The sequence below is a fragment of the Panthera tigris genome, chromosome A3 (assembly GCF_018350195.1).
Source record: "Panthera tigris isolate Pti1 chromosome A3, P.tigris_Pti1_mat1.1, whole genome shotgun sequence".
Taxonomy (NCBI): domain Eukaryota; kingdom Metazoa; phylum Chordata; class Mammalia; order Carnivora; family Felidae; genus Panthera; species Panthera tigris.
This window is the reverse complement of record NC_056662.1, coordinates 67,586,012-67,613,692: the sequence shown is the minus strand read 5'-3', so window position 1 is coordinate 67,613,692 and position 27,681 is coordinate 67,586,012. Positions and strand designations below refer to the sequence as shown.

The window sequence follows — 27,681 nt, the reverse complement described above, 5'->3', positions numbered from 1 at the left end:
GGGCTGCTCTCCTCTGAGAGATATATCAATAAGGGTAGATGGTGTCCCCAACTCCATTAGGTCCTCAAGGACCACGCTAGTGTGATTAGAAAGGGCACTCAATTGGAAGTCAAGAAATTTGCATTCTAAAAATAGCCCTGTTGCTAGCTAACCTTGAACCTTAGGCAAACTGCTTGACCTTTCTGGGCTTCAGTTTCATCTGTAAAATGAGGTGTTTCATCAAATACCAGTTTTCAAAAGCTACACCTGCATGAGTAAAAGGAGTAGTGACCTAGATAGAGAAAATTAAAGGAAAAAAATCTCCCAAACACCCAAATAATAATAGAGAATAAAACCTAACACAAAGATATGCTTTATATTTTTCTTTGCCCTTTTCCATACACTCTGTCCATTTGACCTTACTAAATATACAAACGGTACCACTTTTTAAATACATATCCTAGGTGAGGAAACAGAAAAATCACTGGCCAATGATAGAATTGGCACCAAAATTAAGTATGCTAACTCCCAGCCTAGGACATTTCATCTACCTTTTAGGTGATGCCCTCAGGTTGTAAGGAAGGGGGTCATTAGAAGCCATATGGCTTCAATAAATCTCAAATGGTTTTCTCTTCCACCAAGATGGCAGCTACACCCAAATCATAGAACATGCTGTTCTTTAGAATGGAAAAGGGGCAAGAGATTACCGTTGAAGTTTTCTTGGTGCTCTCTGGAGGACAGTTGTTGCAAACCCATTTGAAAAAACCTAGGGATCTCGCAAATCTGGAGCATTTCCATCATCATGGAACTCTCATTTTACTTTGTCAAAAGATAAAAATATAATGTATCAAATATTTGGATGCAAATGAAATGCATGCAAAAAACCTGGAAAATTCATCAAACTCTAATTCGAAAGACTGATAATGTGACTATAATGTTATTCATGTATTGCTATTCTGGGGTTCCCTTTCCAGAATTCAAATCATTCTTTCTAAGACAACTTCTATTTTGTGTAATCTGAGATTGATTCTGGGGTCATAGTTACTTTAAAAAAATATTTGATTTGAAAATAAAATACAAGGTTATTACTACCTAAAGGGGGGGGGATGTGTTGTTAATAATTTACAGGAATAAAAAACATCCATTCAACTATGGGGTAAGACAAACGTCTGAAACGATCTGTGTGTAGATTTGGCATAACTTTTGTACAAAGTAGAATAAGGACTCTAAAGTGGCACTGCATATTCAAGTCTCTAATTAGAAGATGTAGTTACTTAATTACATATTGTTAGTACCTGATTACATAGATTTGTACTAATTTTGTAATTGTGTTTAATTACATTAATTAAGCCAGTAATCAACCCACAAAAATACAAAGAATTTTTTATGAAGAAAATCCTTAGCCAACCGGATTATACTTAGCAAGAAATAACCTTAAAAGCAAAGCTGTTTCTCACACTTGTCCCACCCACAACCTCCTGACCTGTAACTACTGCCCTAAAGTGGGTCTCTACACAGATGCACTCCCACTGTACACTCAGTCAAGGGAGAGAAACTGTGACTTAAGCTATGAAAGAAAACTTTGAGATGTACTCAAACTCTTTGTCTTTACAATAAGGGAAACTGAGCCCCAAATAGATTATCCAACTTGTCTGAAATTACACAAATAGTGAATGTCAGAAATAGACTTGAAACCCACTTCTCCAAATTCCCAGTTCAGTGTCCTTTCCCTTCACCAGGCCTTCATACAGGAAGCCATGGGATGCCTCAGGTATGGAATTTGGGATTCTCTGAGGCCAGGGCAATTGAAGATACTAATCTGAACACATGAGGTCCAAGATCTTCTTTTCTCTCAACTCAGCATTATCCACCTGGGATTGGGTTTGGCAACCCAAATTCCAAGGAGTTGTGCCTTAATTAGGCAGGAATTTTTATTTCCCCTATATAACATAAAACTCAGAGAAGATAGAGGAGAGCTCCACATAGATTATCTGGACCCAGGCACCTCTAGCTTTGTGCTCTGCCATTCTTAGTCTGAGAACCTTGTTCTCATTCTCTCCCAATGGCCGCATTATCTCCATTCACGATTTCTGCATTCTAAGCAACAGGAGGAAGTAAAAGAGGAGAAAAGAAGGAGTGGTGCTTATATTAAGGAAGTAGAGCTTACCCAGAAACCTTCAGTTTACTTCTCATGAGCCAGAACTTTGTCACATCGATGGTACTAGCTGCAACCTAGGTTGGGAAATGAGGTTCTTTAGCTGAGCACATGCCCCTGAGCACAAACCAAGGTTCTGTTAGTAGAAAAGAGAGTATGAATATTGCTAGGAGACCAGCAGTGTCTGCCACATTTGATCAGTCTGTCCTTGGGAGTGTTAGATATACAGAAAGGAAACAAAGATATAGAGATGCTAAATTTGGTTAAAAATTTTAAAAGATACTATGTTAGGACTCAGAGAAGCTGGGCTGGGCTTCAATTTCCTCATCTGAAAAATGAGAGGGTTGGACAGGGCAGTGATTGATGGGGTTTGGGGGTATTTGTGGGGGTTCAGAGCCAACAGCCAAGAAAGAATCCTTGAAGATGTCTTGGTGCAAAAAGATGATTTTATTAAAGCACAGGGACAGGACCCATAGGCAGGAAGAGTTGCACTGGGCTTGTGCAAAGTGACTGCTTATATAGTGTGGAATTGGGGGAGGTAAAGTCAAGAGGAAGTTTCTTAAAGGGATTTCCATACGCTAAAGATGATTTACAGATTACTGGATGCCTACCAACTGTCAAGCTAAGATTGTTTTTCCCTCTAGCAAAGCATTATCATGAAGATAGTAGGGAGTTCCTGGAGATTAGGCTATTGATGAGATATTTGTAAACTGATGGAGACTATCAGTTGAACCACTTGTTTTCTGCCTTTCCTTTGTTCTTGGGCAGCCAGGAGTACCTGAAGAATACCACACATGCCCCACCTGGAGAGGAGGGTTTGTGCTAGCTTGTGCTTGGTCCTCAGCTTGCCTTATAGTCTCTAATCAGTGATATCCAAACTTTTTTTTAGCACAGAACCCATCTTGCAAAGAGACTCTTGTGCAGAACCCTAATTATGAAACAGATCACAGGAGAGCTGCTTCTCTCTTGGCAACAGTAGGTGGGGAAACAGGAGGGAGGCTGTGGTGGGCACTGCCATTTGTTACCCAGATTCCCCTTTAAGGAAGGACTTGTTGCCACAGCTGCTGGGTATGAGGGCAACAGACTGCATTTAGCTCTCAGACTTTTGGGCACTGCCTCAGTTGGAAAGAGTCCTCTCGAGCAAGATTAAATTCCTTCTGGGGGAAGGAATTTCCCACACCCTCCCACAAGTACTGATCCAAGGGTGCTCCTTAATAAACATCCTCCCTTTTACACTCTATCTCTATATTGGCTTCTGGGGAAACTCACCTTGCTATAATGAGATCCCAGTGTGAAAACCATTTAGTTGATTCCTTCCAAAGTTTAAATGCAACAGTGCTGGGAATCAAACCAGGGAGGACTGAAGTGTGGAAGTACAGGGAGTTCAGGGACAACTGGAAGTTGAGTTGCTTCATCTGGGGAACACATCGTGGGGAAGATGAATGAGAGCAAAGAAATGGAGGAGCAAGAAATATCAGGACACACCTGCAAGAAAAAAACAAGTGGAACAAACATCATTTTGATTGTAGGTTCTATTGTCAGATTTAAACAACTGCTATCCTACTCTATTAAAAATGGATATTGGCAGGAATATATATAATCTAACTTCTTCACTAAATAGCAGTCCATTTCCTCTTAGATACTTATCAAGTCTCCAGGGAGGGTTTCTCCAAGAAGTAGTGTCTTTGGGAGGCCTTTGATGAACTTACATTGCATTGTACATATATATTTATGGCCTGCTTCCTTCTTTGGAGAGGACAATCAAGAGTACTGGTGGAAATCTCACCTCTGATCAGCCAGAGAAAGTCACTTCCTGAGACTCCTAACCTTTGTTGTATGTAATGAATTGGATGCTGAAATTGGTCCTTCTAAGAAATAGGCCCCCCTGTCCTCATCCCTGGCCAGGAAGAAATTGCAGGATAGTGTGCAACCTGAGGCTGGGAGGGTACAGATGGTTCTTCTAATGGATGCCTTCCAAAAAGTGCTACTTTGAATCAGTGTTATGGAACCTGGTCTGGATCACCTGGTGGAAGAACCAAGTGGCACTCAGAGATCTTGGAAAGCAGGAGGTTTATCTCATACCTGCGGGCTCAGAGGAGATCACTCTCCAGGGATCTGAGCTCCGAGCCCTAGCAGAGAGAACAATTTATAGTCTGTTACTTCCACATTCCACATTAGCACAGGCTAATGTGGGGTAGGAAAAAGAACCCAGAAGGGGAGTCTTCAGTCAGGGACTGAAATGTCCCTATCAGTCCTGTCGGCCATCTTATAACAGATTTTTCCCTATCAATAGAATCTCAAGGATGGGAAGGACTTTAACAATCACCTGGAGAATCACAACCATCCTTCCCTGACCTGACTCCATCTCTGCTAACAGCTTTCCCAGCTGGATATTAGCAGCACTGGAAATGCACCAAGGCAACCCTATCTCACCTTTGCAAAGGTCGGTTTATCAGAATGTCCTTGCTTATAATAATCCCAAATCTGTATTCTCATAGTTCCCACACATTGGGGCTAAAATAATTCAATTACATTATTCACATGAAAATCAAATGTCATTCCACATTCCACGCCTCTTTGAATATTAGTGTAATCCCTTCCTTCTTCCACCTGAAGACTTGCAGTTTGTGCTTAAAACCCAGCTCACAGCCTTCTAGGAATCCAATGATCCTATCACCACCAACATCAGCACCTTGAGGTGTTCCCTGTGCTCTGAGTTCATCCAGTCATCATGGTGCATCAGGCTGCAGTCCCTTCTAGACTATGAGCTCCTTGAAGGCAAGGTCTGTTTCTTTCCTATCAGTATTCCCAGCATACAGCCATATAAGTAAATAAATGTCAAATAAGTAATTTAAAAAAAAAAGAATGATAAATGTCACCTCTGAGACTTCTTCAGACTCAGCATATTGTAGTCTCCTTTCCCATATTTGGTTGAATTTTCTCACTGCCCCAGAAATTCTCTACAGGCTGCCATGTGAGCCTCCCAGACCCCCAGGTACAGGGACTTTTATCAGTCAAGGGCCCCAACTGCTGCCGCAGAAATTCACTGTCATGTTTGCACTAAGGCCACACTGCCCCCAGGCTGCTCCCAGCCAATGACTTGGGGCCCTTATGGATATTAAATCCTGGAAAACTCAGCATGCTCAGACAGCTAACTTTGGCTAGAGGACTCCCCAAATGCCTCGCCAATCGTTCCTTAGTCAACATGACAATCTAGAATGCTTCCACTCAACCTGTCTTCCCTCTTTCCTGCAATTGGGTAAGACTTATATTGCACTCTGATGGCTTTCTCAGCCTTTCCTGGCTCTCTCCCTATTATTCTCTCAAGGCATATCCCTTAATAAAATCATTACACATTTAATCCCATATTGGAATCTGCTTTTTAGAAGTCCCAGACTAATATATCCATCCAATTCAACATTTACATCCCTCTTCAAGAGGGTTACCCTCACCTATACCTAACAACTCTGTAGTCAGAAGAACACCACCCAGTCATCTCCTCCTTTATTTTCAGAACTAAGCTTTCATTAATACAACCTACTCACTTCCTTAGCACCTACCTCACACTGTTGACTCATATTAAGTATAGCATCCAGCAGCCTCCTTTTGAATAGGACTAAAATGCTTAGCCCCCAGCCCATTCCAACTCTTGGTTAAGATCCAACACAAATTTCACTTCCTCTAAGAGCTGTCCTGACACATGACTTCCTTCCTTCCTTAACACTCAGCATGTACCTCTATTATGTAACACTACACAAATTTTTCTTTAAACATTTGTCTCCCCAGAACATGACCACTCCAGGGCAAAAAACACATCTTAGTCGTCCTCTAAATCCACACCTACATGGCAGAGGATGATTGTGATTAATGAACAAATGTCATTTCTCTTAATGTAATTTTAAAGTTCCTTGAGGGCAGAGATGAGATTTGTGTTTCTTAATCCCCTACTGTGCCTTGCTCAGATGTTCAATAAGTATGTATTGTATGCAACTGAACTAAAAAGCAATTGGGACACCTCAGTCATGTTAAAATCCCAGGTAAGAAAGGATGCTCAGAGCTAAGGAGCCAGAAGGGAAAGAGAATGAATACGTTGGGCTTTCTTCTACTGGTGGGAGGATCTTATCCCCAGGCTGCCATTCCAGAACCTTCTCCCCAACTCTGATCTGGGTTCCACAGAATAGCCATAATAACCTTTCAAAATAATTTTTCACAATAATCCTTTCAAAAATCAGATAGTATCACTCTTTTGTTCAAACTGCTTTGAAGACTTCACACTGCACTGAGAATAAAACTCCAAACTCAGTTTTAGGGTCACAAGGCCTAAATGATTTGCCTCTGGTCACCTTCCTGACCTTGTCTCATGCCACTGCCTTCCTCAAGTGCCACCGTCAAGTGCTCTAACTTCCTTTCAGGTCCTCAAATCCAACCTGTTCTCTCTATTCCCAGAGCCTTCCAACACTACCATCTCTGCCTAGAACCCTTCCTCCTGCATTACTGTCTCCTTTTCCTCTTGCCTCTAACTTAATTGTGCCAATGCATCCCATCACACCTGCAATCTTCCATCACTATGCTTGATTCACTTCCTTCATGGCACCCATCACAATTGACCCATCACTGAATGGTCCATGTTCACTTTTCTCAAGAATAACTTCCTTCTTTCCCCTCAGGACAAGCAGCACCCAGGAGGGCTCTAGAAAAGAGTCCTTCTCCCATCTGAGCCAACACTTTGGCTTTCTCTGGCTCTGCTGACCCTCTCAAACCTGGCCACTCCTCCCTTGATTTATGCTCAAACTTGAAATGTCCATCCAACAGCATCCTCTTTGGGCTCCCTAAACCATCCCAGTATGAATCCCTGTCAACCCCATCAGGCTCTAAAGTATTCATTACCTAAGAAACTTCAGGTCTTCTCCATGCCTTACAGGAGTCAAAGGAGAACTTGTATGGAAAGGGAGGGGGAATATTTGGCAAGGCCTCCTTTCTGCCTAATATTACTGTGCTGCCATTTCTATGCTTCCAAAGCCAACATGTTGGGGCAGGGCACTTTGCTGAACTTCTTCTTCCCAAAGTCCCCTCAGGAAGTGAGGTGTGTGTGGCCCCTCTGGCCTCAGACCCCAAACCTATCCAAGAGCCTCTACATCCACCCTCCAAACCCAAAGTTTGAGCAGAGTTCAGTATTAGCTCTAAACTCATGTGTTCTCTTCTCTAATTCCTCTCCCCAAACACCTCACCAATAGTCCAGAAAGGATTCTTGCCTCCAAAGCTACTCAATCATCATCATGCATTCTCTCCTGTTCTGTGTTTTATGATCAAACACACACACACACACACACACACACACACACACACAAATAAAACTCTGTATCACTCATGTATTTTCCTTAATAGTCAAAACTTTTGGAATTTAGAAACAATAGTAACTTTCTCCTCAAGCACCTGACTCTATAAAAACTCAAGATAAGGCGAAACTATATTAGAAAAAAGAAGGTGGGGTGGGAAGTTCACCAAAAAGTTAAGATTAGAGGCAAACTTTGCAGACTGGATGAGACTTTACTAGATAGGCTGATGCAGGCAGACAAATAATCCCATGCAAAGAACAGCTGTGGAGAGGACATGACTAAAATGAACACTGCCACTTGGGGGAGAAGTGGGGAAAGGGATTGGAGAAGCATGGGATGGGTAGATCATAGGAGGCATTAAGAAACTGGCAGAAGATTGTGGAGTTTATGCATAGTCCTGAGTGGACCATGGTAGGTTCTGGAGCAAGGAGGGACATAAGGATAGCACGATCTTAGAAACGTTAATTAGGTGACTCTCTGGAGTGGCCTGAATGAGTCAACCACTCAACTCTTTCAAAAGTGATTGTGGGGGCGCCTGGGTGGCTCAGTCAGTTAAGCATCTGACTTCAGCTCAGGTCATGATCTCGCGGTCCGTGAGTTCAAGCCCCACGTCGGGCTCTGAGCTGATGGCTCAGAGCTTGGAGCCTATTTCCGATTCTGTGTCTCCCTCTCTCTCTGCCCCTCCCCCGTTCATGCTCTGTCTCTCTCTGTCTCAAAAATAAATAAATGTTAAAAAAATTTTTTTAAAAAGTGATTGTGAACAAATAGACCATTACACATGTTGGCCCTTGCAAAGAGACCCCTTTGCAAGATACTTTATGCTGAATTTGGTCACTGAACCAGGCAAAAGTTATGTGGGTATGGCTGGTCTATGAAAGAGGGTTTGAACAAATATGGTATGAAGTAGGAAAAAGAAGAGATGTGGATAAAACTTTGGTATAGATTACACAGATTTTTTTTGAAAATTGAAGAATATTGCTAGTCATAGGTTATTGCTCACTGTTGGAAGAGTCCTTGCTCCCTTCAGAGTCTAGATTTCAAATTCTCTTTGCCCTGTTGCTAGATTCTCCTTGGCCCACATTTAAAATCACAGGGCTTCCTCACTAAGCCAGCTTCCTCAGCTCATATTTAATGAACTCTAACAACCATCCTCACGATTACTAAGGAAAATGCTTGCCAAGTAGCCCATCCTTACTCTCCCTTAACAAAGGTCCAGCTGTAGAGCTAGCATAAGAAGGCTTTCCCACTGAATTTCCTGAGGTTTGCATAGAAAAACACAGGCTTGCCCACTGGCTTCAAAATGACAGGCCGACTCTGCTATCCACATCCACTGGCTTGCAGGAGCCATCATTTATATGGTTGTCTGATTGCTTGTGAGCACCCAGTCCCACTGCAGACTTTCAGCAGACAGGCTCAGTAAAGGAACATTCATCTCTTATAACAACAGCACCCCCACATGGCTTCATATATTTAAAAGCACTTGCTAATGCAGGTGGTAAAGACTGACCATTTCTTTCCTCCCTGTCTCCTGACATCCTTCATGCTACTGAGAATAGAATCCTCCAGAGCTCTGGGCAACTGAAGGACACTGAGGTGGGTAATCCTCCTGACACATGCCTCCAAGGAGACAGTCATGTGGTACCCAGAGCTGCTTCTAGCATAGATAAATTTGGAAACCAAGGTGTTAATCTGGCTATTTCTTCAGAGCGAGAATGGAGGGAAGCAGAGATGGAAAAAGAGGGCACTAGGGCCCCATGCCTGGAAACAAGGAGCTGGAGGGTTTGTGAGCTGGAGCTAAGACTGCTCAGTTCAGTCCCCTGTCATCCAAAGCTCTGTAACAGGACAGGAGGGGCTTCCTCTTTCTGACACACAAATGGTATTTCATGGACCAAAGGCTCCTGAGGTACTTCTCTGCCTAAAGCAAAGCAGATATTCAAGGTATCTCTCACTCTCCACAGCTTCTAGTTAATTGTCTCTAGTCTTTTGCATTTCCTCAATGTCAAAGCTGGATTTCTTCCTTAGAAAAATAATAAAGAAGCACATCCCTCCACATTAACTTTGTGAATTCTTCCAGGTGGTCAGTCTCCTGGAATGATGCCAGGAGGAACACCCTCTCTCCAGCTTACCCTCTTTTCCTTTTCCCCTGGGTACTGCTAAAATACTGGACAAGGCTTCATTTCACAAAGGTATACTAAAACAATTAGTAGAAAATGTGACATTACACATATTTCTAACATGGAAGATTATGCTGCAAAGACATATGGGAATTCCTAGGATACATCAGCCTTGAAAAGCCATTCCCCTCACTCATATCTGAAACAGGCAGGAGCATACTGTTCCGTGAGTCAGGGCTTTCTTTTAGAAGTGACATCTACCAAGGCTAACTCACCTCTCATAACAGGTTCCTCTCTGCTGTAGCTAGCACCTTCTGATAACTCTATGAGCCATACCTCCATAAGTGATCTGTTTAGCTGTTTATCTTGGTTCATGATTTTTCATCATTGAACAAGTCCTCTTTCTACAGAATGAGTGGGAGAAATTTAATCCCCTTCACAGGAGTGCTTTCCCTTTTCTCTATCCTTTTCTTCTTCAGTCAGAGTCCCATTATCCACAAGAACCACTAAGGTACTTCTCCACAGTCTCCTACTACACCATAAAGCTGTCAATTCCTAGGCATTCTGTAGTCTCTGCTCAAGGCAAAGACATAGGTAGCCATGCTTACCCCACTAGTGCCTTCGCACCCACCCCCTGGCCAAAGTTTATGGGGCCAGAGACGAAATCCTGAACCAGACAACCAAATAGAAGGCTTGCCAGCAACCTATACAAAACATTTCTTATCTCTGAAATTTGAACTAAGAAACATAGAAAAGTCTGCTTGATCATTAGGAGAAGCAAAAGCTAAAAGGATGCCTTAATGTAGAGGTGGGGCCAAGGCACACTGAGGCCAAGTACAAGCCACATAGCTATGAGGCAGAAAAAACTATGAGTAAGAAATAGAGGACCTAGTGACCAAGGGTGGGACAAAGCAGTCATGTAGAGAAAGGCAAAGATGTCCTACAGTGGGAAGGAAACTGACCTTTTGATCACCCTGGGGGGATTTCCATTCCAAATGTAGTCTTATCCTTTTTCTTCTTCATTGGGGCTCTGCTCCTTGTAGCCAGAAGAGCCTTATTACACAGACACAGACACACACACACACACACACACACACACAAACACACACATACATACATCACTAATATATAACTCCTATATTTTGGTCTTCTAATATCCATATGCTCACACATGTAAATACATTGAAATACACATACAGACTCCTGATTGGACAGATGTATGCATGGAGCTGGTCCCTGTCCCAATAATACTTCATATCAGCTCTAGTTCTTATTTGAATCCAATCTTAACACATAACCCATTGCAACAACACCTTCCCCATCAAGCACATAAGGCACAGGAGACTTCTTAAAGAATTTTAAATTTTTAGTAAGATTTTTGAAATTAATGAGCTCAGGGGGGCCTGGGTATCTCAGTCAGTTAAGTGTCATATTCTTGGTTTCAGCTCAGGTCATGATCTCACGGTTCATGAGTTCAAGCCCCACACTGGGCTCCACGCTGACAGTGCAGTGCCTGCTTGAGATTCTCTCTCTCTCCCTCTCTCTCTGCCCCTCCCCTGCTTATGCTCTCTCTCTCAAAATAAATAAATAAGCTTTAAGAACAAATTAATGAACTCACACACAAGATGTATGCTGCTTATGAGATGCATGTTATATCTCAATAAACAACTTTTTTAAAAAAGAATGAACTCAAAGAGGCCTACAACTCTCAGAAATATCAAAATAGGGGTGCCTGGGTGGCTCAGTCAGTTAAGCTTCTGATTTTGGCTCAGGTCATGATCTCACAGTTCAGTTGTCAAGGTGTGCTGACAGCTCAGAGCCTGGAGACTGCTTATGATTCTGTGTATCCCTCTCTCTCTGCCCACCTTCCCCACTTATGCTCTCTCTTTCAAAAACAAACATTTTTCTTAAATATGTAAAAAAAAAAGAAATATCAAAATAATACCTTATATTCATCTCACATTTTAAACTTTCTTAGGCCACTTCATATTCAGTATGCTAGCAATTCTTGAGATGGGTCAAGTCACCAACATGAGTAAGCCTTGTTTTTAGAACAAAAAAAATCAACTCGCTTGGTATGCTGGTGGCAAATTCCCTTTGCCTCCATCAATCCTAATCTACCAGAAGCATTTTAATTATTTTTCCCTAGATGATCCTAATATTAACACAATTCAACAATGCAGATAGCAACAAATACATTAAATCACCTATTCTTGAGACAGTCGCTTCCTAGTGATGGGACAGATGTCCTGACATCCAGCTCACTGATTTATGCTTAGTATATGTTGAATTGCATGCTTTCTCAGCTGTCTAGGGGGTATATGCAGAACCACCTCTCACCTAGCTGATTCATGGCTTTATGGCTCCTGCTGTAAATATCCCCTGGTATTGGACACCTCAGATGACCAATGACAACACTGGCAGCTCCACAGCCAGTTCCTAAATTCTGCTGTCACCATTGGAACCACTATTCTTGCCAGATCTATGATTCTGCAACATGATACTGATTGAGTATCGGCAGTATGGATAAAGGGGTCATGCATACATTAACTTCCATACATGGAAGATCCTGGTCATCACATAATTTTGAAAACTAAGAAAGAAATCACTGTCAAGAAAAATAGAGAAAACTCCAAATGCTGCTGGGTTTTATTTTTTTAACTTTATAAAAATAGTATGGATTTTTAACTGATTTTCTGGAAGTTGGGCATCAATATAAAGAATGTGACACAGGGGGAGGGACCAAGATGATGGAACAGCATGGAAGTTTTTGTGGCGTCTATCATCCCTGAAATGCAGCCAGATCAACACTGAACCATCCTGCACACCTAGAAAACTGACCTGAGGATTAACACAACAATCTGCAAAACCTGAACCACAGAATTCAGCAAATACACAGTGTGAGGTGTGTACCAGGGGTGACAGAGAAGCTGCGAGGGCAGGGAGTTGTATTTGCTTGTGGAGAGAGGACAGAGATGGAGGGGAGTTAGTATGGAAAAAGCACTCCACCAAAAGCACCTGGAAAGAAAGTAGAAAAGTGGAAACAGCCACAGGGACTGAAATATATATATATATATAAGGGATAAAGGAGAAAAGAGAGGGTTTAAATTCCATTAAGACTCTACAAACAGAGGGAGCACAGAATCTGAAACTCTGCAGCTCGATACCTGGCGGTGCTCTGGTGGGAAGGGCAAATCCCCAGCAGTGGAGAGCGAGGTCCAAAGGGTCCATGGGCCACATGGGGAAAGGCGATTCCCCTGCAGGGAGGACATTTGGTAGAGGCTGTGTGGCTACCCCACAGGCAAAAGCCCCAGAGAACGACTACATTCACTGGTGATGGAACAAGGATGGATTGGGGGAAGACTGGCACTAGATGTATGTTATGATTTTCCATAAACCCTGAAATACTGCTGCTACATGATCAGGTGAACTTTTTCTGGGGTGGGCTGGCACCCAGCTGCAGTCTCTGGGCACTAGCAGCAGCAGGGTCTCACAAACATTCCTGGGGTCAGGCTGACACTTGGCCATTGCTCAGTGAGACCCTCCCCCAGAGGATCTGAGTGGGTCAAAGCTGCAGTTCCTCAGAAGGGAGGGGTGGGAGGGAGGGGCCGACATGGCAGAGAGGTAGGGGAATCCAAAGTTCCCTCATCTCTCAAACAAAGCCATGTTGAGGCCAAAGGACTTTGAACCCTAAGAGTCTGGGAGAAAAAGAAGCAGAGTTGCTTCCAGGGACCCACCAGGACAACCTGATGGCCATTAGTAGGGCAGCTTCAGAGAATAGACAGCCGCTCACAGTGGAGGTGGAACCCACCTACACCAAACTACACTCCTCTGCGCCTGGTACTTGTGTATCTACTGGAGCAGGATTGACACCAACAACCAGACAGCCCCTCCTCCAGACCTGTGCTGTTGCATTGCCTGTTTAATTCTCAGACAATTCTTATTATATAGATATATTCCTCCTTCCTTTTCTCCTTCTTAGCTCTTCCCTCCTCTAGTCTGGTTACTCTGGTTGTTGGTTTGTTTAAGCATACACATTTAATCCATTCTTGATACATGTTCTATACCTCCTTCTTTATTTTCCTTACTGTCTCTCTGGAGTAAGCTGTATAGTTTCTTTGGTCAATTTTATTTTCTTTTCTTTTTCCCCACCTCCTTCTTTATTTTCCTTTCTCTCTCTCTGGATTAGCCGTGTAGTTTCTCTGCCTGGTCAATTTTTATTTCTTCTTTTTCCCCACCCCCTGGAAATTCTCTCTTTGTGTGGGATAAGGCCTCTTCTATCAGCACTGGCTCCACTCTGTTGTTTACTTGCAGCTGGTGTTTCTGGTTTTTTGTTTTTTGTTTTTTTGTTTATGTGTCTGCCTGTTTTTTTTTTCTGTTTGTTTTTTGTTTGTTTGCTTGTCTGTTTGTTTTCCTTTCCAGGGCTACTTCAATGAACAAATCAAAGCACACCTGGTGGGGAGTCCAAAACATCACTAGAGTAGGGAGATAAAGTAACCAAAGTCACAACAACAGAGAGCAAGTAACACTCTCCAAAAAAAACATCCTGAAGGGCCAGGCCCTGGACAGTATATGACCCCTCTTTAATATAGTAGAGCTCGCAGGTGCAGGGCACATAACAAGCTTTTAAACACATAAGGGACAGAAAACTAGCCAAAATGACAAAACGGAAGAAATCTCAAAAGAAATTCCATAAAGAAATGACAGCCAAAGAATTGCTCAAAACAGATATAGACAATACAACTGAACAGGAATTTAGAATAATAGTCATAAGATTAATCACTGGGCTTGAAAAAAGCATAGAAGACAGCAGAGAATCTATTGGTGCAGAGATCAAGGAACTAAAAAATAGTCATAATGAATTAAAAAATGCTGTAAATGAGATGAAAAATAAACTAGAGGCAGTGACAATGAGAATTGAAGAGGCAGAGGGTAGAATAGGTGAAACAGAATATAAAATTATGGAAAAAGATGAAGTTGAGAAACAGAGATAAGAAATTCTGGATCACAAGGGGAGAATTAGAGAACTAAGTGATTCAATGAAATGGAACAATATCCATATCATAGGAGTTACAGAAGAAGAAGAGAGAAAGAGGCTGAAGGTGTGCTTGAACAAATCATAGCTGAGAACTTCTCCAATCTGGGTAAGGAAACAGACATTGAAATCCAGGAGGCACAGAGAAGTCCCTTCAGATATAATTGAATTGATCTTCTGCACAACATATCATAGTGAAACTGGCAAAATACAAAGATAAAGAGAGAATTCTGAAAGCAGCTAGGGATAAATGGGCCTTAACCTACAAGGGTAGACACATAAGAGTAGTAGCAGACCTATCTACTGAAACTTGGCAGGCCAGAAAGGAGTGGCAGGAAATTTTCAATGTGATGAACAGGAAAAATATGCAAGAATCCTTTATCCAGCAAGCTTTTCATTCAGAATAGAAGGAGAGATAAAGGTTTTCCCAAAGAACAAAAACTGAAGGAATTCATCACCACTAAACCAGCCCTACAAGAGATCCTAAGGGGGATTCTGTGAGTGAAATGTTGCAAGGACCAAAAAGGACCAGAGACATCACAAGCATGAAATCTACAGATAACACAATGACTCTAAACCCATATCTTTCAATAATAACACTGAATGTAAATGGACTAAATGCTCCAATCAAAAGACATAGGGTATCAGAATGGATTAAAAAAAAAAAAAAAAAAAACAAGACCCATCTATTTTCTGTCTACAAGAGACCCATTTTAGACCTTTGGATTGGAAGTGAGGGGATGGAGAACCATCTATCATGCTACTGGGGGTCAAAAGAAAGCTGGAGTAGACATACTTATATCAGACAAATTAGATTTTAAACTAAAGGCTGTAACAAGAGATGAAGAAGGGCATTATATTGTAATTACAGGGTCTATCCATCAGGAAGAGCTAACAACTATAAATGTCTATGCATTGAATTTGGAACACCCAAATATATTAAACAATCACAAGCATAAGCAATCTTATTGGCAAGAATGTGATAATTACAGGGCACTTTAATACTCCACTTATAGCAAAGGACAGATTATCTAGACAGAAAATCAATAAAGAAACAATGGCCCTGAATGATACACTGGACCAGATGGACTAGACAGATATATTTAGAACTTTTCATCCTAAAGCAGCAGAATACACATTCTTCTTGAGTGCACATGGGACATTCTCCAAGATAGATCACATACTGGGTCACAAAACAGCTCTCAATAAAAATGAAACAACTGAGATCATACCATGCACACTTTCAGATCACAATGACATGAAAATTGAAATCAATCACAGGAAAAAGTTTGGAAAACCTCTAAATGCATGGAGGTTAAAGAAAATCCTACTAAAGAATGAATGGGTCAACCAGGCAATTAAAGAAGAAATTTAAAAGTACATTGAAACAAATGAAAAGGAAAAAACAATAATCCAAACCCTTTGGGATGCAGCAAAGGCAGTCCTGAGAGGAAAATACATTGCAATCCAGGCCTATCTCAAGAAACAAGAAAAATCCCAAATACAAAATCTAACAGCACATCTAAAGGAACTAGAAGCAGAACAAACAAAGAAACCCCAAACCCAGCAGAAGAAGAGAAATAATAAAGATCAGAACAGAAGTAAACAATATAGAATCCAAAAATACAGTATAACAGATCAGTGAAATGAAGAGTTGATTTTTTGAAAAAATAAACAAAATTGATAAACCCCTAGCCAGACTATTCAAGAAGAAAAGAGAGAGGACCCAAATAGGTAAAATTACAAATGAAAATGGATTAATCACAAACAATACCTCAGATATACAAGCAATTATCAGAGAATACTATGAAAAATTATATGCCAACAAACTGGACAACCTGGAAGAAATGGACAAATTCCTAGACACCCACATACTACCAAAACTCAAATGGGAAGAAATAGAATATTTGAACAGACCCATAACTAGTGAAGAAATTGAATTAGTTATCAAAAAATCTCCCAAGAAATAAGAGTCCTGGACCAGATGGCTCCCCTGGAGAATTCTACCAGACATTTAAAGCAGAGTTAATACCTATCCTTCTCAAGCTATTCCAAAAAATAGAAAGGGAAGGAAAACTTCTGGACTCATTCTATGAAGCCAGCATTACCTTGATTCCCAAACCAGACAGAGACTCCACAAAAAAAAAAAAAAAAAAAGGAGAATTACAGGCTAATAGCCCTGATTAACATGGATGCAAAAATTCTCAACAAGACACTAGCAAATTGAATTCAACAGCATATAAAAAGAATTATTCACCATGATCAGCCCTGCACTGCAGGGCTGGTTCAATATTCGCAAATCAATCAATATGATACATCACATTAATAAAAGAAAGGATAAGAACCATATGATCCTGTCAATAGATGCAGAAAAAGCATTTGACAAAATACAGCATCCTTTCTTCATAAAAACCCTCAAGAAAGTAGGGATAGAAGGAACATACTTAAAGTTCATAAAAGCCATAAATGAAAAGCCCACAGCTATTATCATCCTCAATGGGGAAAAACAGAGACTTGCCCCTGAGATCAGGAACACAACAGGGATGTCCACTCTTATCATTGTTGTCTAACATAGTGTTGGAAATCCTAGCATCAGCAACCAGACAACAAAATGAAATCAAAGGCATCAAAATTGGCAAAGAAGAAGTCAAATTTTCACTTTTTGCAGATGACATGATATTACACATGGAAAAACCCAAAAGACTGCTAGAACTGATACATGAATTCAGCAAAGTTCAGGGTACAATATCAATTTACAGAAATCAAATGCATTTTTATGCAACAGAAAGAGAATTAAAGTAACTTATCCCATTTACAATTGCACCAAGAACCATAAAATACCTAGGAATAAACCTAACCAAAGATTCAAAACATCTGTATGCTGAAAATTATAGAAAGCTTATGGAGGAAATTGAAGAAGACACAAAGAAATGGAAAAACATTCCATGCTCCTGGATTGGAAGAATAAATATTGTTAAAATGTCAATACTACCCAAAGCAATCTACACATTCAATGCAATCCCAATCAAAATTGCACCAGCATTCTTCTCAAAACTAGAACAAACAATCCTAAAACTTGTATGAAACCACTAAAGGCCCCCAATAGCCAAAGTAATATTGAAGAAGAAAACCAAAGCAGGAGGCATCACAATCCCAGACTTCAAGCTATAGTACAAAGCTGTAATCATCAAGACAGTATGGTACTGGCACAAAAACAGACACAGAATTGGACCCACAAATGCACGGCCAACTAATCTTTGACAAAGCAGGAAAGAACATCCAATGGAAAAAAGATAGTCTCTTTAGCAAATGGTGCCAGGAGAACTGGACAGCAATGTGCAGAAGAATGAAACTAGACCACTTTCTTATACCATACACAAAAATAAACTCAAAATGGATGAAAGACCTAAATGTGAGACAGAAAACCATCAAAATCCTGAGAAGAAAGCAGGAAACAACTTCTTTGACCTCAGCCACAGCAATTTCTTACTCGACACATCTACAAAGGCAAGGGAACTAAAAGCAAAAATGAACTATGGGACCTCATCAAGATTAAAAGCTTCTGCACTGCAAAGGAAACCATCAACAGAACTAAAAGACAACCAGCGGAATGGGAAAAGATATTTGCAAATGACATATCAGATAAAGGGTTAGTATCCAAAATCTATGAAGAACTTACGAAACTCAACACCCAAAAAACAAATAATCCAGTGAAGAAATGGGCAGAAGACATGAATAGACACTTATCCAAAGAAGACATCCAGATGGCCAACAGACACATGAAAAGATGCTCGATGTCAATCCTCATCAGGGAAATACAAATCAAAATACCACTGAGATACGACCTCATGTCTGCCAGAGTGGCTAAAATGAACAAATCAGGAAACTACAGACACTCATGAGGATGTGGAGAAACGGGAATCCTCTTGCACTGTTGGTGGGATGCAAACTGGTGTAGCTGCTCTGGAAAACAGTGTGGGGTTCCTCAAAAATTTAAAAATAGAACTACCCTACAACGCAGCAATAGCACTACTAGGAATTTACCCAAGGGATACAGGAGTGCTGATGCATAAGGGCACTTGTACCCCAGTGTTTATCACAGCACTTTCAACAATAGCCAAATTATGGAAAGAACCCAAATGTCCATCAACTGATGAATGGTTTATATATACAATGTAATACTATTTGGCAATAAGAAAGAATGAAATCATGCCATTTGCAGCAACATGGATGGAACTGGAAGGTATTATGCTGAGTGAAATAAGTCAGTCTCAGAAAGACAGATATCATATGTTTTCACTCATACGTGGATCTTGAGAAACTTAACAGAAGACCATGAGGGAAGGGAGGGGGAAAAGTAGTTACAAACAGAGAGGAAGGGAGGCAAACCACAAGAGACTTTTAAATGCAAAGAACAAACTTGAGGGTGGGCGGGGACAGAGGGAAAACGGGTGATGGGCATTGAGGAAGGCACTTGCTGGGAGGAGCACTGGGGGTTGTATGTAAGCCAATCTGACAATAAATTATATTAAAAACATAAAAAAATTTTTTAAAAATTTAAAAAATAAAGAATGTGACACCCTTTTCAACTATAACATTGTATTAAAATCACAGCTTAAAATAATAGTACTGTTTGGATTTGGATCAAGTGTATGTTTCCCACCAAAGTCCCCCACCCATTTTGATTTGACCCTCTTGAAGGCTTTGAAGGTAAGACAAGTTACAGATGAGAAAACGAAGGACCAAGATATTCAGTGTTTGTCCAGAGTCACTCAGCAGGCTAGTTACAGATGGGAATAAGATCCCAGACATCAGGACCCATTGAATAAGTAAGTGGTGTTGGCCTTCTCCAATTACACAACAAATTATCTCTAAACCTAATGACAGACCTTAAAACTATTAGTACTGAATTAAAGCCTGAGGCTAACACAGGATCAGCACCACCAGCCAGCAGCACCACCATCTCTAGCTGCTGCAACAATGTAACCTTCCATCAGAACAGCCCTGACCTTCCTGAACTATCTTCAGCAGGTGTCAACAAGGAAGGAAACCAGATGCTGCTCACCATGTACTTGAAGAGAGTAGCTGAGCCTCCTTTAAACTTTTCTGCTTCATGCATAGAGAAGAAATGGTTAAACTTTGAGTCCCCGTGGAGACATTATCTGAATACCTTGGAACCATTTGCCATTCACATCCTCATTAGAAACATTGCAAACACTTTTAGGGTTTGGTGGGAGGAAACATCCTAGTGCAACAGTCTCATCACAAAGGAACATTAGCGTTTCTGGTTGTCCAAAGTCAGGAACAGCTGTAGCCAGTATCAAATTACAGGAATGGCTTTTAATTCCTAAATGGCAAGCCTGTTACTTAGAATAAAGATAAACAAACTCTGTGTGTGCACACAGATAAACATAGAGCTGTGGACTATACACCTCTACATACATGCATCTGGTGAAGTTAAATCACAGTTTTTCCTTACATTAGTTTTGTCTCCTGGCTAATGCCCATGATATAATCAGAAAATCAGCAACAAGTTCAAGCTTAACCAACAGTTCTTAATTACATGAGGACTTTCTTCAGAACATATTGTTTTAATACCACTCCAGATAAAGGATAAATAATATCAAGTTCTCGGTTTTATACAGGAATCGAAGGTAACATTTGTCAAGTGGGGTCCATAGACCCCTGCTTCATAATCAGTCAGTGTGGCTATTAAAATTGCAGGTAATTGGGCTCCAGCCCAGTCTATTGAATCAGAATAACTAGGGTTGAGTCCCAGAAAACAAAATTTTAACAGGCATCTGGGGGATTCTCCTGGATCTAAGGAAGAGCTGGGAAAAGACAGAAAAGGTCAAGGTTCAAGGTCAGCCCTGCCAAGGCCTGTGCCTCTAAGAGCCAGTCTTGTTGATCCTATAGAAGCCCTTTCCCCATCATCAAGTGGAGCCCAGGCATGGTCTGGCTCCCCTGCAGCTGGCCTCTAACTTGGGGGTGACAATTTTTAGCCCCTACATACCTCCATGCACATCAGACTACAAATGTCCCAACCTGCTCTGTTAGGGTGTCTGTCAAGCCACCAGTCCAGGCTGTCCTTAGACCTCAACTTTCCCACAGGAAAGCTCTTGACCTTCTACCATAACCTCTGCCAGCCTGTCCTCTGACTGGACTCCACATTTGGTTTCCCCCGTATCACCCTTTGTCAGCTGATGGGAGATCATGGGAGAGACATCAGTTGCTGTGTGTGGGTATTGTCATTATGAGGATGCCATGACCAATATCTGGACAGATCTTATAAAGGCTTCTTCCTATGTGAAAGAGGTGGGAGTTCACCTATAGGCTAAGTCACTGTTGGCTTTAATTAGTTGGGGATGTGATGAACTGGCTCTTAAACTGGAAGACTGAACCCTCAGGAAAATGGCAAAAAGGTGATAAGGTGGCTGTGGAGGAAGGTAATGAATTGGTATTTCCAAGTGAAGAGAAACAAGGATCTGGGCATGGGGAACTCATGCCTGCAAGATTGTGCCAATCCTCTCCCTCCTTATTATTCCCTAGACCCTGTACCTGTGCCCCCTACACACACACACACACACACACACACACACAGCTCAAATGTACATTAAAATTATCAGGAAGGATCACAAGATGGACCTGAAAATCTTGAGTACAAACTATTTAGGGCAGGATCATAAATCTGAAGTACGTCAACTATTCCTATGTGTTGTCTCCTAATATTTAGTAGTGCTTAAAAATGCCATCTGCTTCAGCTGTTCTAAGAGAATCAAGATACAGGATTGTTATTCTCTTGGGAAATATGTCCTTTCAGGCCATGTATAAGTCAAACTTCAAACCTGAATTATGAGTGTATCCATTCTTGGGTAGGTAATTTAAGTCAGGGATGGAGGAGAGGAAGATACACTCCTGAGGCTAGCAAGGTGCTGCCAGCAATAACTGAATTACAAGAACCCAAAAGGAAATGTGAAATACACCAGGCAGGATTCAGGCTTCCAAAAAAAAATTTTTTTTTTCTGCTTAATAAAAAGGAACAAGGAATGAAGCAGCAGGTTAGAGGAAAAGTGTGTGTCATGGTAAGTCTACTAGTTTTTGCTTATTTGTTTGTTTATATATAAATAATGTATTTATTTGAGAGGGAAAGAGAGAGTGGGGGGAGGGGCAGAGAGAGGGGGAAAGAAAGAATCCCAGGCAGGCTTCACACTGTCAGTGCAGAATCTCATGCGGGGCTTGATCTCATGAACTGTGTAATCATGACCTGAGCTGAAATCAAGAGTTGGACACTTAACTGACTGAGCCACCCAGGTGTCCCTGGTTTTGTTCAATAAAAGAGGCAAATTCACTTCTACTCTGATTTTTAAAAAGAGCCAGTTTATTGAGAGCTAATAAGGTGTCGTATTTTTCTAAACCTTTTCATATATCATCTCTTGTAATACATGCAAAAAACTCTGGGAAGTAGGTGTTATTATATTGATTCACAGATAAGAATATTGAGCCTCACAGAGATTTAAGGAAAATAAACCTAACATCAAACATGTAGTAAGTGGCAAAATCAAAATTCAATCCAAGGTCTGATTCTCAAATGTGTTCACCTTCAACAATGTTATACGGCTCTACCAGGCACATACTTAACCGAGAGAACCAACCAGAATCACTGCTTCCCAGAAGTACTGATGCCACCCTTGGGCCTGTAAATCAGGCTGTTTGGACACTGACAGCAGCCAAGCTGGATAGGTGATGGTCTAAAGGCCTTGGACCTCCTAGCCTGCACCGCTGACTCTTGCTGACTCAGTCAATATTCCTGGTACCACCCTGTGTTTGCTGGCACTTGATACCAATCTACCTGTCAACCCCACAGAACATCCTATCATGCTAAGAGGCCAGGATGGGCTGTTTATGACACATAAGGTGGTTTTGCCTAAAACAAAGCTTGAAATTCTTCCATGAATTCAAACCTACATATATGATCACATTCTCCAACTTCTCTAAAATCACAACTAACAGAAAATTTGCTATTGCAAAGCTTGAATGCTGGGTTGGTTGATTTTGTTTAAAAAGAGAGCCAATGGTGTGCAGCTGGGCTGTCTATGGCAGCATGTCTTTCTAGAAAGTCAGCCAAGACTACGTGGAAGTGAAGAAGCAAACATGCATTGACCCATCTGAATTCCTAACTGCATGTTCCAAAGTGAAGCACTATTCTACCAGAGAATCTGCATTAAAATTCACCTTTCTTTGCCTCAAAACTACAGTGCTTTCTTGCTTTGGCTGAGAAAGGTTGTGTTTGACCAAAACAATTTGCTGCACATTTGCAGGAACCACCTAAATAGCCACTAATCCATATGCCAGGTATCAATGCACTCACTATGTAGGAGACAAGAGATGTATTTCTACACTGAGACCATACTGCACACTCATCCCATATTGAGATCCTTTACCTTCAGCAAACCACCAAAAGACTGTGGACCTGATGATCACATGGGGCTCCATAGCAGAGCCCCTCTGTGTGCTACTTACCATGACTCACTCTGTTTCCCATGTTCAGGTGAGTGCGATTTGCAGTTATAAGCTTCATAGTTAGATCGCATTAGGTGTAGTAGCCTTGGAAATGAATACACAGGAAAGCAGAGGAGTATGCATGGCCTCAGGAGGTGAACTATCCTGGATATGTCACTCATGAGACCACCTCTCCTAGCTTCCCCTCCAGCTAAAGCTGCCTGAGCCCCTGCTCTAGGCAAGTGGTGCTAAGGCTGACTTTGCACAAAGGCAACCACTGATTGTGTTAGAGACCAAAGGGCAGCACATTAGCATTCTTTTTAGTGGCCTTTAGCATGGGCTGACACAAGACTCTGCCCAACCAGAGACAGTAGTGATTAGCTGATTCACACAGATGAAATTTCTCATCAATTCAACTTGGAAATACATAGAAAACTGGTCATGGTGGTAGCACACACATATACTCCAGCAAGTATGTGGGTCCCGTTTACAAGATGACACCAGAGTATATGACTCTAGATATGAGCAACTTGGAGCCTCACTAGAGCCTTCCAGCTCTTGAACACATCTCAATCTTCATAAGACCTAGCAAGGTGACTGCCCTAGTTTTTATATTCTTATTGTCCTTCTCTATAACCTTACATTAAATACCCCCATTACGAGAGGTAATTTGGAAAGGAACTTTGGAAAAAGCTGTACACTATGTCTTCCTATTGACAGATTCACAAAGTTCAACAGTATATTAAATCCTTCCAAAAAAACAAAATAAAACAAAACAAAAAAGTCTTTTACCTTTAACTAACATTCCCCCCCACCAAAAACAAAAAATTGTTCATACTCCCCATCCCCTTTTCTTTCTCAGAATAACTATCAGTATCTTGGGAAACTGATAGAAATCCTTCCTAAAATAATTGGCACTTTTACAGATAATACCAGCCTGTCAGTTGAAGGGAGACATCAGTTCTAAAGAAAACTTCTAGAGAAAGGTGGGAATGAAAAGAACTCTTTGGACTGGAGAGCTATGGATCGGCCAAGCATGGCAGAAAAAGGAAAGCACATGAGCAGAGGCGCAAACACAAAGACAAGCACCACTAAGGGGCAGAAGCAAGGGAAGAGAGAGAGTCAACTTCTGGGGCAAGTGGAGTGAAAGAGGGTGTATTCAAGCCTTGCCATTAGTGCTACCATTATGTCCCCAATTCATCAAACAATAGTCTTTTAATACAGCTATGACAGCCCTTAATTTGTTTTAGTCTGTATTCATGTCCCTGTTATTGTTTTAAATTTGCTGGGGATAATTTTAAACTAATCTTCTAATCTTTTTCCAAGAGCTCTCATCAATAACAACTGAAAGGATGATGAAAATAACTCTCTGTGTAGAACAAACTAAGTCAAATTACTGTGGGGAGTAAATTACTCTAACAGAGATATAATGTCAATGCCATCATTTATAAAAGATTTGTTGCCAAATGCTATCTCAATTCAAAATATGCTGGGGTTGTAGCCTGGTCTTTTGCCAGAGTATCTGGGGAGAAGAAAAATCTATGAGGCCTGGAATTGGGTCTCCACTGGCCCAGCCTGTGTTGTAGGAAACACATGGAAGAATGAAGGAAGTGAGGTCCTGCACAGGCGAGGGAAGCCCTAGCTCTCCTCCAATCGCATCTCTGTTCTATAAACCCAGTCACCCTCCAGCTCAGTTCAGCCCCTGCCCCTGAAATGATCCCCTTCCAAGCCCATTCAGCCCTTGGAGAAGGGAGCTAATGCTGAGAGGTGAGGACCACGCAGCAAATAGATTCCACGGCCATCAGTGGACAGAGACTGTACTCAGGCTGGGAATGGCTTCCCACAGGCACTGCAAGCGTTTTCCCCACCACAGCCTCCTGGGCCCCAGACACAGCAGTTGGTGGAGAGCCACCAGCAAGGCAACATCTGCCTGAGAGGTACAGCAGCAGAGCAGTATAGAGAGTAAATACTAGGAGACACCTTAGAAATCATGCATTTCATTCCCCTAAATTTGCAGATGGAAAACTGAGGAGACCCAGAGATGATCAGCAATTTGCCCAAGGTCACACAAGCTAATTAAGGCTAGGAACAGAGTTTTGCCTAGAGCTGAGAAGATTTCCCACCCATACTGCTCAAAAATCCCAGCTTGATTGCCAGGCTTGCTTTCACTTCCTATTTTGGTCCCAAATTGTCATTTTAAATCAAAGCACTCCCCTGCCCTAGTGAAGGCCCACTGGACAGTCAGTTTAACATCTCTCAATGAGACTGAGGGCCTCAACCTGGCAGGACCTGACAAGCTGGTCACAGTGACCGACTGTGGCAGCAGTGACACAGGCTGTTAACAGGAGCAGACAGGAGCAGGTAACAAGGAGTTACAATGGAGAAAGCTCCTGGCAGGTGGGGTGGGGAGGGGGATGCTGAGCTCCTGCTGAGAACCTGTATGCTTGTGATGAAGAGCCCTGCACAACAGGGCAGTGACTCACAGGAGCCCAGTTCCCTGAAAGCCCCCAGCAAGGAGGGTTAGGATTTCATTCATTCATTCATTCATTCAATCATCCATTCATTCATTCTTTCATTTGCTCACTCATTCACGTTAAGCACCAGAGATCATCTTGGGGTTGATAAATCCAAAGAGGGAGCTGGGGTGGGGGAGTGGGGAAAGGAGGTGTTACTCCAGCTACAAAGCCAAAAATCAGTTCAAATCAAGATGTAACCTAGAGGTGAGAGTGCCAATGCAAAGACCACCAGCCAAGGCAGCCTCTGTGCTTGGAAAGACCCACCAAGCAGACGAGGATCCTCCTCCCCATCATCCCTGACTAGTTTTGCTTGTCCCAGAGGCCCAAGAAGACACTGGAGGGTGACAGGAAAGACCCCTCAAAGGTATGAGTTTTTCCCTTAGTACTTGCAAAGCATCCGACCTTGACTAGAATTAATAAGTTCCTAAAACAAGACTTACTTCCTCCCAGGAATGGGACAGAAACAGAAAACTTGAAGTGCAAACATATTTCAGAGCCCCAATCAGAAGAAATATTACTTAACAATATAAGGTAGTCACTGCCCTCTAGAAGATTAAAGTCCATTGGGCAGGTAGGTGGGGAGACTATAAGATGGGGACCTGAACAAAGCCAGCAAGAGGGCACTGGCCAGCCAGGGAGCAGGGGAGGCAGGGGCTAAAGGAATTCAGGGAAGGAGATAGCCCCTTGTGCTGCTTCAGTTCCTACCCAATTCAACTCTTCCCAGCCCTCAGAACACTTTCCACTTATATGCAGGACTGTCCACATTTCAATGTCACTTTATAGTTTAGCAAGTACTGCACAAGCAGCATCTCATCCGATCCTCACAAAAGCCTGGTATGTTGGCTAGAGAGCTCACTCTAACCCATTTCATCTCAAGAAATGGAGGCACAGGAAGGCCAAGGATACACCAGTGGTGTGCTGGCTAGTGAAGGGTAAAAGTAATGTTCAGAGGGCAATGTTCAGTTGCCCAGAATCCTACTCTTCCTCCCCTGAAAGCATTTCCCCCAAACAGTCCACAGAGCAGTGTCACTCAGAATTATGGGCCCCCACACCTTGCCATATTCTCAGTCAACAAAACCGAGGCTTTAAGATTTCCAGTAATCAAGATTTTTAAGATTGCCTAACATATATTGAGTTTCTATTATATGCCAGGTACAATGCTAGCTATATTTGTCTGCAATTCTGTGAGACCAGGTTTTGCTGCTGTTCTTTTTTTTTTTAAGTTTATTTATTTTGAGAGGGAGAGAGAGAGCATGATCAGGGAAGGGGCAGAGACAGAGAGAGGAGAAAGAGAATCCAAGTAGGTTCCGTGTTCAGTGCAGAGCCCAGTGCAGGACTCAAACCCACAAACAATGAGACTGTGACCTGAGCTGAAATCAAGAGTTGGACGCTTAACTGACTGAGCCACCGAGGCACCCCTGTTCTTTGTTTTTAAATCACTGTTATACATAGCTGTGTTATACATAGCTGAGACTTGGACAATGAAAGGTGGGTTTATGGTCATGCCATTGTATCAGAGCAAGAATTCTAACCCATGTGTTCCAATCTTTAATTCTCTGTTTCCTAAAAAAAAAAAAAAAAAAAAAAAAAAAAAAAAAAAAAAAATGCTATTAGCCAGACATCTATTTATAGAATATTTCAAGTGAACTGAGTTGTTCTTGGTAGTATGATGGGATGTATGGGTTTGGAGGTTGCCTCATTTCTGCCCTCTGCTACTCGTCATCTGAAGCACCACAAAGACTTCCCCCACTCCCCTTCACAAAGGACACCAGTTCATACACAGGCATCTATGCACACGAGCATGCACACACACACACACACACACACACACACACACAAGCATGTGAGAAGGGAACAGTTTCTGAAATCAAAACCTTCCTGAGTCCCTTTGGGACTTCCTGCCTACGTCAGAATGAAGGAGGGCATCTCACAACATGTTTTTCAGTGCTTCATTTTCAAGCATACACACTACACGGTGTGTAAGTGCCATGTGATCAAAGGAAAGGCCTTTGATCAAATCTCAACTGGAAGAAAAAAAACATCATGG

General features: G+C 41.8%; 1 long non-coding RNA gene across 1 annotated transcript in view; it reads right to left on the bottom strand.

Annotated features, from left to right (window-relative positions):
- Positions 1–692: 692 nt before the first annotated feature.
- The window catches only part of LOC122237315, a 91,561-nt gene continuing 64,572 nt past the window's right edge, over positions 693–27,681 (bottom strand). The window contains exons 3-5 of the long non-coding RNA XR_006215716.1: positions 3,404–3,619; positions 2,147–2,211; positions 693–798 (exon numbers count right to left, since the gene is read on the bottom strand). This is a non-coding gene — a long non-coding RNA (uncharacterized LOC122237315). The remainder of the gene's footprint in view (positions 799–2,146; positions 2,212–3,403; positions 3,620–27,681) is intronic.